General features: G+C 43.3%; 2 non-coding genes and 1 pseudogene across 2 annotated transcripts; all 3 read left to right on the top strand.

Moving 5' to 3' along the window:
- The first annotated feature begins 434 nt into the window (after positions 1-434).
- Positions 435-625, top strand: LOC128643620 (U2 spliceosomal RNA). Its single transcript, XR_008399849.1, has one exon. It is a non-coding gene; the product is annotated as a U2 spliceosomal RNA (small nuclear RNA).
- A 6669-nt stretch (positions 626-7294) lies between these two features.
- Positions 7295-7500, top strand: LOC128643619 (uncharacterized; annotated as a pseudogene).
- A 1127-nt stretch (positions 7501-8627) lies between these two features.
- On the top strand, positions 8628-8818 carry LOC128643615 (U2 spliceosomal RNA). The gene has a single exon (XR_008399846.1). It is a non-coding gene; the product is annotated as a U2 spliceosomal RNA (small nuclear RNA).
- The last annotated feature ends 1648 nt before the right edge of the window (positions 8819-10466 follow it).

The following is a 10466-nucleotide window of genomic DNA, read 5'->3' as shown; positions in this document are numbered from 1 at the left end:
AGTAGCAGCTACTAGGTGCAATCAGCCTGATCTGCCAGCCCGCCCGGTGGCTTTCACGCCTTTCTGTGTGTCTGCGGAGTGTAGCTCCGACGATGGCGGGGGGAAGGAGGGGGGCCGTTTTCGGGGGAGGGTGGAGGAGGCGGAGCCATGCAAATTGGAGAGCAGCTCTCTGTCCAGTAGTCAGGAGGCAGCAGCAGCAGCAGGTTCCTGGTCGTCGCCGCTGCTGCTTTTTCTCCTAAAGCATATTATTTTGTGGTTATATCTAGTTGTGTTTTTTGCCTGGCCTAGCAGCCTGCCATGTGTTGTTATTTGCTGCTGCTGCTTTAGAATTTGCAATGGTGTGATTTGTGGTTAGCATTGGAGTGAGTGCCCTGTCTCCCCGAGGCAGAGGGAGTGCTCTGAGCGTGCGGCGTCCCAGACAAGAGCGTTGCGTTATCGCTTCTCGGCCTTTTGGCTAAGATCAAGTGTAGTATCTGTTCTTATCAGTTTAATATCTGATACGCGCCCTATCTGGGTGCCATATATTAAATGGATTTTTGAAACAGGGAGATGGAAGAAGAGCTTGCTCTGTCCACTCCACGCATTGACCTGGTATTGCAGTACCTCCAGGACCGGTGCACCCCTCTCTTTTGCTGTGTGACAAAAACAGAATAATCCTCCTCATCCATACAACAACCAGAAGCCGAAATGAGCTGCAGCAGCATGTTTCTGGAAGAAATCCTGAGCGACGAGCTGCTTTCCTGCCTGCTTGATTTCATTTTGGATTCTTGTTAACCCCTTGTGTGCTGCTTGGCCAAAAAAGCCTAGCAAACGTTATTTACCTGTCGAGGCGACGTGTTTGCTATCCTTTTGTGTTCATTCTTCATTTCATGAGCATTTCTTCCCAAATCTATGTATTGCTGTTTAAATTCATGCATTCATTTATTGATTTATTGATTTACTTATTTATTTATTTATTTATTTATGTATGTATTTATTTATTTCTGTGGTTCCTTATTTTGTATGTATTTAGATGTGTCCATTTCTTGATTTATGGATGTGTTTACTAATTATGTCTTTCTTTCTTTCTTTCTTTCTTTCTTTCTTTCTTTCTTTCTTTCTTTCTTTCTTTCTATCTATCTATCTATCTATCTATCTATCACTCCTTCTTGGCAGACAATAAAAGTCTTTGGAGCTGTCAATGTTGTCTTTGTGCTTCTTTCTCCCCCCTGGTGCCTGGACAGGGAATTTTTTCAAAAAAGACTTGAGCCTGCTAGCTAGCGAGTGAGACAGGCAGGCAGCTAGCCCCCCACAAGATCCAGTAGCAGTAGCAGCTACTAGGTGCAATCAGCCTGATCTGCCAGCCCGCCCGGTGGCTTTCACGCCTTTCTGTGTGTCTGCGGAGTGTAGCTCCGACGATGGCGGGGGGAAGGAGGGGGGCCGTTTTCGGGGGAGGGTGGAGGAGGCGGAGCCATGCAAATTGGAGAGCAGCTCTCTGTCCAGTAGTCAGGAGGCAGCAGCAGCAGCAGGTTCCTGGTCGTCGCCGCTGCTGCTTTTTCTCCTAAAGCAGATTATTTGGTGGTTATATCTAGTTGTGTTTTTTGTCTGGCCTAGCAGCCTGCCATGTGTTGTTATTTGCTGCTGCTGCTTTTGGATTTGCAATGGTGTGATTTGTGGTTAGCATTGGAGTGAGTGCCCTGTCTCCCCGAGGCAGAGGGAGTGCTCTGAGCGTGCGGCGTCCCAGACAAGAGCGTTGCGGTTATCGCTTCTCGGCCTTTTGGCTCAGATCAAGTGTCTGAGTCAGAAGGAGTGGCGGAACCTGACCCCTCGGCCTGGTGGTGTTTCCTTCGGGTGCACCACCTGCTGCTATTGGGGGGTTAGCTATCCAAAGCGTCCGGGTTGCGATCGTGTTGCCATTATGGCAGCAATTACTGGAGGAAGTGTCGTGGAGAGTGTCGTGGAGAGTGTCGGAGGTGCTGGACGTGTCGGAGGTGTCGGAGGTGCTGGACGTGTCGGAGATGTCGGAGGTGCTGGAGGTGTCGGAGGTGCTGGAGGTGTCGGAGGTGTCGGAGGTGCTGGAGGTGTTGGAGGTGTTGGGGGTGTTGGAGGTGCTGGACGTGTCGGAGGTGTCGGAGGTGCTGGACGTGTCGGAGGTAACGAGGAAGCTGGAGATCGTGGTAAGGGGAAATCAGGAGGACCTAGGCGGGTTAATTCTATTGGGACTTACCCGTATGATACGTTACGTATCCAAGTGGCTCCTGAATATCAGGTTTTAAAAAATGGTGTTTTTATTCAAAAAAACATTATGGTTGATCTATTTGGATTTGCTTTCGAACAATTTATGTGTTTTCAAGATTTTTTTAGGAAAGGCTATTTTGATCTGACAATGCTTTCCAATCAACTGGTGAATGTTGTTTTAGAAAAATGTAGAATTTACAAAGCACATGATGATTTGCAAGGGGTTAAATTTTCAACTATGTTCGGTGGTGGTGAAAAATTATTGATTGTACACATGTATAACCCCCATGTGAAGGAGGCGGAAATTACCCGTTATCTAATGAGGTTTTGTTCCAGAATTAATCCGGAAGGTCAAGTTTTTAATTCTTTTGGGGTTTGGAATGGGAAGTGGAAATTTCGCGTCTCTTTCCGCCCAAATGAAGAGGAATTTGGAGGATTTCTAAGACCCCCCCCCTCTGTTCTCCATCGGGAGCAACAGAGGGTTTTTGGTTTTCAATCAGATGCCCCCGTACTGTCGTACGTGTTTACGGTACGGGCATGATTCGTCTGATTGTGCTGAGGACCAAGTGTGCCGTTTTTGTAAGAAGACTGGTCACTTGAGTAAGGACTGTAAGATTCGTGTGTGTGATCTCTGTGGAGAGTTGGATCACCTTAGTCGTGTTTGCCCTGAGAGGCGAAGGTGGGAGACAAGGAGGCAGCCCTTGGTGGTGCACTTAGGTACTCCTTCTGAGAAGGGGGAGTCTCAGGTGCATTCTGTGGCGGAACAGCCTGGTACTTTGTCTCCTATGGAAGAAGGGGGTGAAGAGTTGAATTTCACCAGTTCTCAGGTTGTTCTAAAACCTGTGTCTCCTGTTGAAAAACAGGTTCTTATGGATACTAGTGACGTAGGTACCTCTGGTTCAATTCAGGGGTCTTTTGTCCCTCCTACCTCTTCCCAGCAAAAGAGGTCTGCCGTATCTTTAACGAAATTTGGATTTAAGGCTGAGAAATCTACTTCTGTGAAGCCGAAGTCTTTCGAGTCTGGAGTGGATGTTGTGGCTGAGGGGGATGGGAATCCCTCAAAGAAGCCGAAGTTTCAACCTGAGGAGGATTTTTCCTCTTCTATGGGCCACTTGGTGCATGAAAATAGATTTTCTGCTCTAGAACAGGACCCGGTTTCCCCTAATGAAGTTTTACAGGACGTTGACTTTCAGCTTCTGACTGGGACTGATAACATTTCGGACGCTAGTAGTGATGCAGCTAGCGTCATAAGGATTGATGATACATCAATGCCTGATGGAGAGGTTGTAGCAAGCCCTGCGCCCAGTGACGTTTCTGAGGGCCAGGGTGGTTTCCTGCTTAGGAGGTCTTCTAGGTAGGATGCTGTGCTGCTCCTCTCCAGATGCTTAGAATAGCATCTCTAAATACACGGGGCTTTAAAAGCCCTCCTCGGAGGGCGGCCCTGTGTGATTTTTTAGCTAACACTAATAATGATATTTTTTATTTACAAGAATGTTGTATAGACAAGAATGATAAAGTTGAAGTTTTAAAAAAATATTGGGATAGGGGCCCATCAGTATGGTCAGGTAGTAACGAGAATAAGTCTGTAGGGGTGGGCATCCTTTTTAATAGCCATGATTTTATTATTAATAGTTTTATTGAAATTGTCCCGGGTAGGCTTTTAGTTGTCCATGTTAGTTATTTTAATTTTAGTTTTAGGTGTTTTAATGTTTATGCCCCTGTTATTAAAAAAGAGAGGTTAGAGTTTTTTAAGATTTTAGCTTTGTTTTTAGCAGGTTCAGAACCTTTGATTTTAGGTGGGGATTTTAACTGTGTTTTACCAGGTGAGAAGAGGGAGAGTGTGAGTGTGAGTGAGCGTTTGGATGGGTCTGCCAGTGTGTTGAAAGGTATGATTGAGGATTTTAGGTTAAATGATGTATGGATGAGGTTGAATGGTGCGGATCCTGGTTTTACGTGGAGTAATAGGGCGGTTAAATCCCGTATTGATTTTATGTTTTTATCAAAGGTTTTTAGTTTGCGGTCTTGTGTTTTAAGTGAGAATGTGTTTTCTGACCACAAGCTTTTAGAGTGTGTATGTGAGTTACCTGCTGAGCAGAATTTTAAATCTTCTTATTGGAAACTTAATACCTCTCTTTTAGATGATGATTTTATTAGACAGAGTTTTATTGATAGTTATAGGAAGTGGAGTTTTAGTCGGGGGGATGAGGACATTATTTTATGGTGGGATAAAGTTAAAGTTTTAATTCGGGACTTTTTTATTAGAATGGGTAAGAGAGTGGCTAGGGAGAAGAGGGAATTTTATTGTAAATTAAATTTTAGACTTCAAGCACTTTATCAGGCGAGATCTTATGGTTTTAATGTAGACGATGATATTTTAAAATTAAAAGAAGAAATTAGGAGAAATTTAGAGGAAAAGGGGAAACAAATTATATTTAATTCTAAAGTACAAGTTTTAGAGGAGGATGAGAAGTGTTCTAGGTTCTTTTTTAAAAAATTAGTTAGTAAAAAGAGTTTTATGGGGAGTATAGAGGGGAAATCGGATATTAATGGTATGAAGCATGAGGTTTTTAATTTTTATTCGGATTTATATTCTCCCAAATTTTTAGATCCCTCCCTAAAAGAACATTTTTTATCACAATTGGATTCTTCTTTTAATTTTAATGATCAATCTTTTTTAGCTCAGGATTTTAGTTGTGCAGAAATTTTAGGGGTTATTAAAAGTTTTAGTAATGGTAAGACCCCAGGAAATGATGGGTTACCAATTGAATTTTATAGGGTTTTTTGGGATGTTTTAAAGGATGATTTTATGATTTTATTTAAAAAGTGTAGTGATTTTAATATTTTACCTTTATCTTGGACGCAGGGAGTTGTTGTTTTAATTTATAAAAAAGGTGATAAGGATAGTATTAAGAACTGGCGTCCCATTACACTTTTAAATACAGATTATAAAATTTTTACTAAACTTTTAGCATCCCGTTTGAAATCTGTCATTTCCAAAGTTGTAGCCCCCTGTCAGGCCTGTGCGGTGCCTGGGAGGAGTATAACGGAAATTTTAAGCACGATTAGAGATTCGATATTTTATTGTTTAGATAGGGATCAGAGCTTGGCTCTTTTTAGTGTAGACTTTGAGAAAGCCTTCGATCGCGTGTCACATGAGTTTTTATTTACGGTTTTAGAGAGGATGGGTGTGCCTGTACGGATGCTAAATCAGATTAGGAGTGTGTATGATGGTTGTGTGAGTAGAGTGTCTGTTAATGGGTTTTTAACTGATGGTGTTTTTATTAAGTCTGGGGTTAAGCAGGGCTGTCCCCTATCACCTATTTTATTTATTTGTTGTGTTGAGCCACTATTATGTGCATTAAGAAAAGACAAGGTGATTCGTGGTGTGCCTGTTCCTGGAGGGGGAGGAACGCAAGCTAAAACCGTGGCATACATGGATGACATCACCGTTCTGTGCACTGACATAGTCTCTTTAAATAGAGCAGTAAGGACTGTGGAGTGGTTCTGTTGTGCGTCTGGGTGTAAGATGAATGCGGATAAATCTGAGTGTATGTTGTATGGCCGGTGGGACAGTTTGCTTGGTGTGACTGTGCCGCTTGTGAGAGAGAAGATTAAGATTTTAGGCATCTATTTTACGGGTAACATGAAATATGATTTTATGTGGGAAACCGTTTTAGCAAAAGTTAAGAAAAAAATTCAGTTGTGGGCTTTTAGAAAGTTAACTTTAGAGGGTAAGATTTTAATAGTTAGACAGGTGATTTTACCCATTGTTTTATATGTATCCATGGTTTTATTTCCCCCGGTTTTATTTTTAAAGAGAATTATTCGTGAATGTTTTATTTTTTATTGGGGGGCTAAAATGGAGCGTTTTAAAAGAACTGAATTACAGAAATTGTCTTTTAATGGTGGGAAGAACGCTCTGGACATGGATAGGTTTTTAAGTTTTAAGTTTTTATCCTATAATATAAAGATGGCTCTTTGCAGTGAGGATTGCATTGCTAGTTTGTTTATAAAATACACCACTGGATTTATTTTTCACAAATACAAATGGGTTCAATTGGCTTTGAATAGACCTTATGCGTTTAACCTGCCCAAACATTATGTGGTTTTAGAGAGAATCATTCGAGTTTTTAAGTTGCAGAATTTTACTACAGAGACTTTAATTGATCATAAGAAAATTTTTGGGGTATTTTTCACTGGCGAAGTTATAAGTCCTGTTGTAAATTTTTCTGCAATTGTCTCTCGACAAGTCTGGAAGAACGTGGCGCATAAATTTCTATCTAACTTCCAGAAGGATTTGGCCTGGGGGATTGTCACAGGCTCTCTCCCTACCAGGGAATTCCAGCATAGACGGGGCCTGGTTGCCAGTGCCAAGTGCCCTCGAGCAGGGTGTGAAAGTTGTGAGACGCCACTTCACATCTTTTGGAACTGCAGATTTGCACAAGAGGTCTGGAGGCAAATTAGTCCCCTTCTAAAGTGGGTAGGCGGTCTGAGGATTCTCAACCATGAGGCTGTTTTATATGGCAAGATGCTTTGCATAGCGGAAGAAAAGTTTTTATATGTCTGGCTTATTATCAATTGTTTTAAAGAAGCCATCTGGCTGGCCAGAAATATTTTACTTTTTAATCATGAACTTTTATCTGTAAAGAACTGTGTACAATATGCCCTGAGTTTAATCCATATTTATTATTTACGCGAAAAGAAAAGCATCGGAGATAAAGATGCTAAAGCACATTTTGGCTTTCTGTTCTGGAGCCGGATCTCCTTTTAATTATATTTTATGCTTTTCTAGGGACAGTTGTAGGGACAGCTGTAGGGAAAGCTGTAGGGTCAGTTAGTTGGGTTGGTGAAGAGAGGGACAGAGCTGAGGGTGAGCTTATAGGGTTATTCTGAGGGACAGTTCTTTTATGCCAGTTGTTTTATGTCAGTTGTTTTATGCCAGTTGTTTTATGTCATTTTATGTCTGTCTGTATATGCCAGTTTTTACTGATTTTTCTGGCTTTTTCACAGATGATGTGATTGAGTCCCTCATTGGTTTTATGTGTGTATTCTCCTTCGGGGGAATTAAAACTGGAGGTTAACTCTTAACTGAAGTGAAAAAAAAAAAAAAAAAAAAAAAAAAAAAAAAAATCTGTTCTTATCAGTTTAATATCTGATACGCGCCCTATCTGGGTGCCATATATTAAATGGATTTTTGAAACAGGGAGATGGAAGAAGAGCTTGCTCTGTCCACTCCACGCATTGACCTGGTATTGCAGTACCTCCAGGACCGGTGCACCCCTCTCTTTTGCTGTGTGACAAAAACAGAATAATCCTCCTCATCCATACAACAACCAGAAGCCGAAATGAGCTGCAGCAGCATGTTTCTGGAAGAAATCCTGAGCGACGAGCTGCTTTCCTGCCTGCTTGATTTCATTTTGGATTCTTGTTAACCCCTTGTGTGCTGCTTGGCCAAAAAAGCCTAGCAAACGTTATTTACCTGTCGAGGCGACGTGTTTGCTATCCTTTTGTGTTCATTCTTCATTTCATGAGCATTTCTTCCCAAATCTATGTATTGCTGTTTAAATTCATGCATTCATTTATTGATTTATTGATTTACTTATTTATTTATTTATTTATTTATTTATGTATGTATTTATTTATTTCTGTGGTTCCTTATTTTGTATGTATTTAGATGTGTCCATTTCTTGATTTATGGATGTGTTTACTAATTATGTCTTTCTTTCTTTCTTTCTTTCTTTCTTTCTTTCTTTCTTTCTTTCTTTCTTTCTATCTATCTATCTATCTATCTATCTATCTATCTATCTATCACTCCTTCTTGGCAGACAATAAAAGTCTTTGGAGCTGTCAATGTTGTCTTTGTGCTTCTTTCTCCCCCCTGGTGCCTGGACAGGGAATTTTTTCAAAAAAGACTTGAGCCTGCTAGCTAGCGAGTGAGACAGGCAGGCAGCTAGCCCCCCACAAGATCCAGTAGCAGTAGCAGCTACTAGGTGCAATCAGCCTGATCTGCCAGCCCGCCCGGTGGCTTTCACGCCTTTCTGTGTGTCTGCGGAGTGTAGCTCCGACGATGGCGGGGGGAAGGAGGGGGGCCGTTTTCGGGGGAGGGTGGAGGAGGCGGAGCCATGCAAATTGGAGAGCAGCTCTCTGTCCAGTAGTCAGGAGGCAGCAGCAGCAGCAGGTTCCTGGTCGTCGCCGCTGCTGCTTTTTCTCCTAAAGCAGATTATTTGGTGGTTATATCTAGTTGTGTTTTTTGTCTGGCCTAGCAGCCTGCCATGTGTTGTTATTTGCTGCTGCTGCTTTTGGATTTGCAATGGTGTGATTTGTGGTTAGCATTGGAGTGAGTGCCCTGTCTCCCCGAGGCAGAGGGAGTGCTCTGAGCGTGCGGCGTCCCAGACAAGAGCGTTGCGGTTATCGCTTCTCGGCCTTTTGGCTAAGATCAAGTGTAGTATCTGTTCTTATCAGTTTAATATCTGATACGCGCCCTATCTGGGTGCCATATATTAAATGGATTTTTGAAACAGGGAGATGGAAGAAGAGCTTGCTCTGTCCACTCCACGCATTGACCTGGTATTGCAGTACCTCCAGGACCGGTGCACCCCTCTCTTTTGCTGTGTGACAAAAACAGAATAATCCTCCTCATCCATACAACAACCAGAAGCCGAAATGAGCTGCAGCAGCATGTTTCTGGAAGAAATCCTGAGCGACGAGCTGCTTTCCTGCCTGCTTGATTTCATTTTGGATTCTTGTTAACCCCTTGTGTGCTGCTTGGCCAAAAAAGCCTAGCAAACGTTATTTACCTGTCGAGGCGACGTGTTTGCTATCCTTTTGTGTTCATTCTTCATTTCATGAGCATTTCTTCCCAAATCTATGTATTGCTGTTTAAATTCATGCATTCATTTATTGATTTATTGATTTACTTATTTATTTATTTATTTATTTATTTATGTATGTATTTATTTATTTCTGTGGTTCCTTATTTTGTATGTATTTAGATGTGTCCATTTCTTGATTTATGGATGTGTTTACTAATTATGTCTTTCTTTCTTTCTTTCTTTCTTTCTTTCTTTCTTTCTATCTATCTATCTATCTATCTATCTATCTATCACTCCTTCTTGGCAGACAATAAAAGTCTTTGGAGCTGTCAATGTTGTCTTTGTGCTTCTTTCTCCCCCCTGGTGCCTGGACAGGGAATTTTTTCAAAAAAGACTTGAGCCTGCTAGCTAGCGAGTGAGACAGGCAGGCAGCTAGCCCCCCACAAGATCCAGTAGCAGTAGCAGCTACTAGGTGCAATCAGCCTGATCTGCCAGCCCGCCCGGTGGCTTTCACGCCTTTCTGTGTGTCTGCGGAGTGTAGCTCCGACGATGGCGGGGGGAAGGAGGGGGGCCGTTTTCGGGGGAGGGTGGAGGAGGCGGAGCCATGCAAATTGGAGAGCAGCTCTCTGTCCAGTAGTCAGGAGGCAGCAGCAGCAGCAGGTTCCTGGTCGTCGCCGCTGCTGCTTTTTCTCCTAAAGCAGATTATTTGGTGGTTATATCTAGTTGTGTTTTTTGTCTGGCCTAGCAGCCTGCCATGTGTTGTTATTTGCTGCTGCTGCTTTTGGATTTGCAATGGTGTGATTTGTGGTTAGCATTGGAGTGAGTGCCCTGTCTCCCCGAGGCAGAGGGAGTGCTCTGAGCGTGCGGCGTCCCAGACAAGAGCGTTGCGGTTATCGCTTCTCGGCCTTTTGGCTCAGATCAAGTGTCTGAGCCATTAGGAGTTGAAGAACCTGTCCCCTCGGCCTGGTGGTGTTTCCTTCGGGTGCACCACCTGCTGCTATTGGGGGGACAGCTATCTGAGACGTCCGGTTGCGATCGAGTTGCCAGTATGGCGGCTATTGTTGCTGTGCCCATGGAGGGTGTTGTCGGAGGTGTCGGAGGTGTCGGAGGTGTCGGAGGTGTCGGAGGTGTCGGAGGTGTCGGAGGTGTCGGAGGTGTCGGAGGTGTCGGAGGTGTCGGAGGTGTCGGAGGTGTCGGAGGTGTCGGAGGAGTCGGAGGTGCTGGAGATGTCGGAGGTGTCGGAGGTGTCGGAGAGGAGGTTAAAGGTCGTGATGGTGGATCTGGTAAGGGGGAAGCAGGTCGCAGAAGGGTAAGTGCCATTGGCTCCTATCCAAATGATACTTTACGTATACAGGTGGCTCCTGAATATCAGGTACTGAAAACTGGTGCTTTCCTTCAGAAAATTGTTATGGTGGATTTATTTGGATTTTCTTTTGA

This window comes from Bombina bombina, unplaced genomic scaffold (genome assembly GCF_027579735.1).
Source record: "Bombina bombina isolate aBomBom1 unplaced genomic scaffold, aBomBom1.pri scaffold_1474, whole genome shotgun sequence".
In the NCBI taxonomy this organism is placed as follows: domain Eukaryota; kingdom Metazoa; phylum Chordata; class Amphibia; order Anura; family Bombinatoridae; genus Bombina; species Bombina bombina.
The sequence above is the reverse complement of the archived record's forward strand: the minus strand, read 5'-3'. Positions and strand labels throughout refer to the sequence as shown.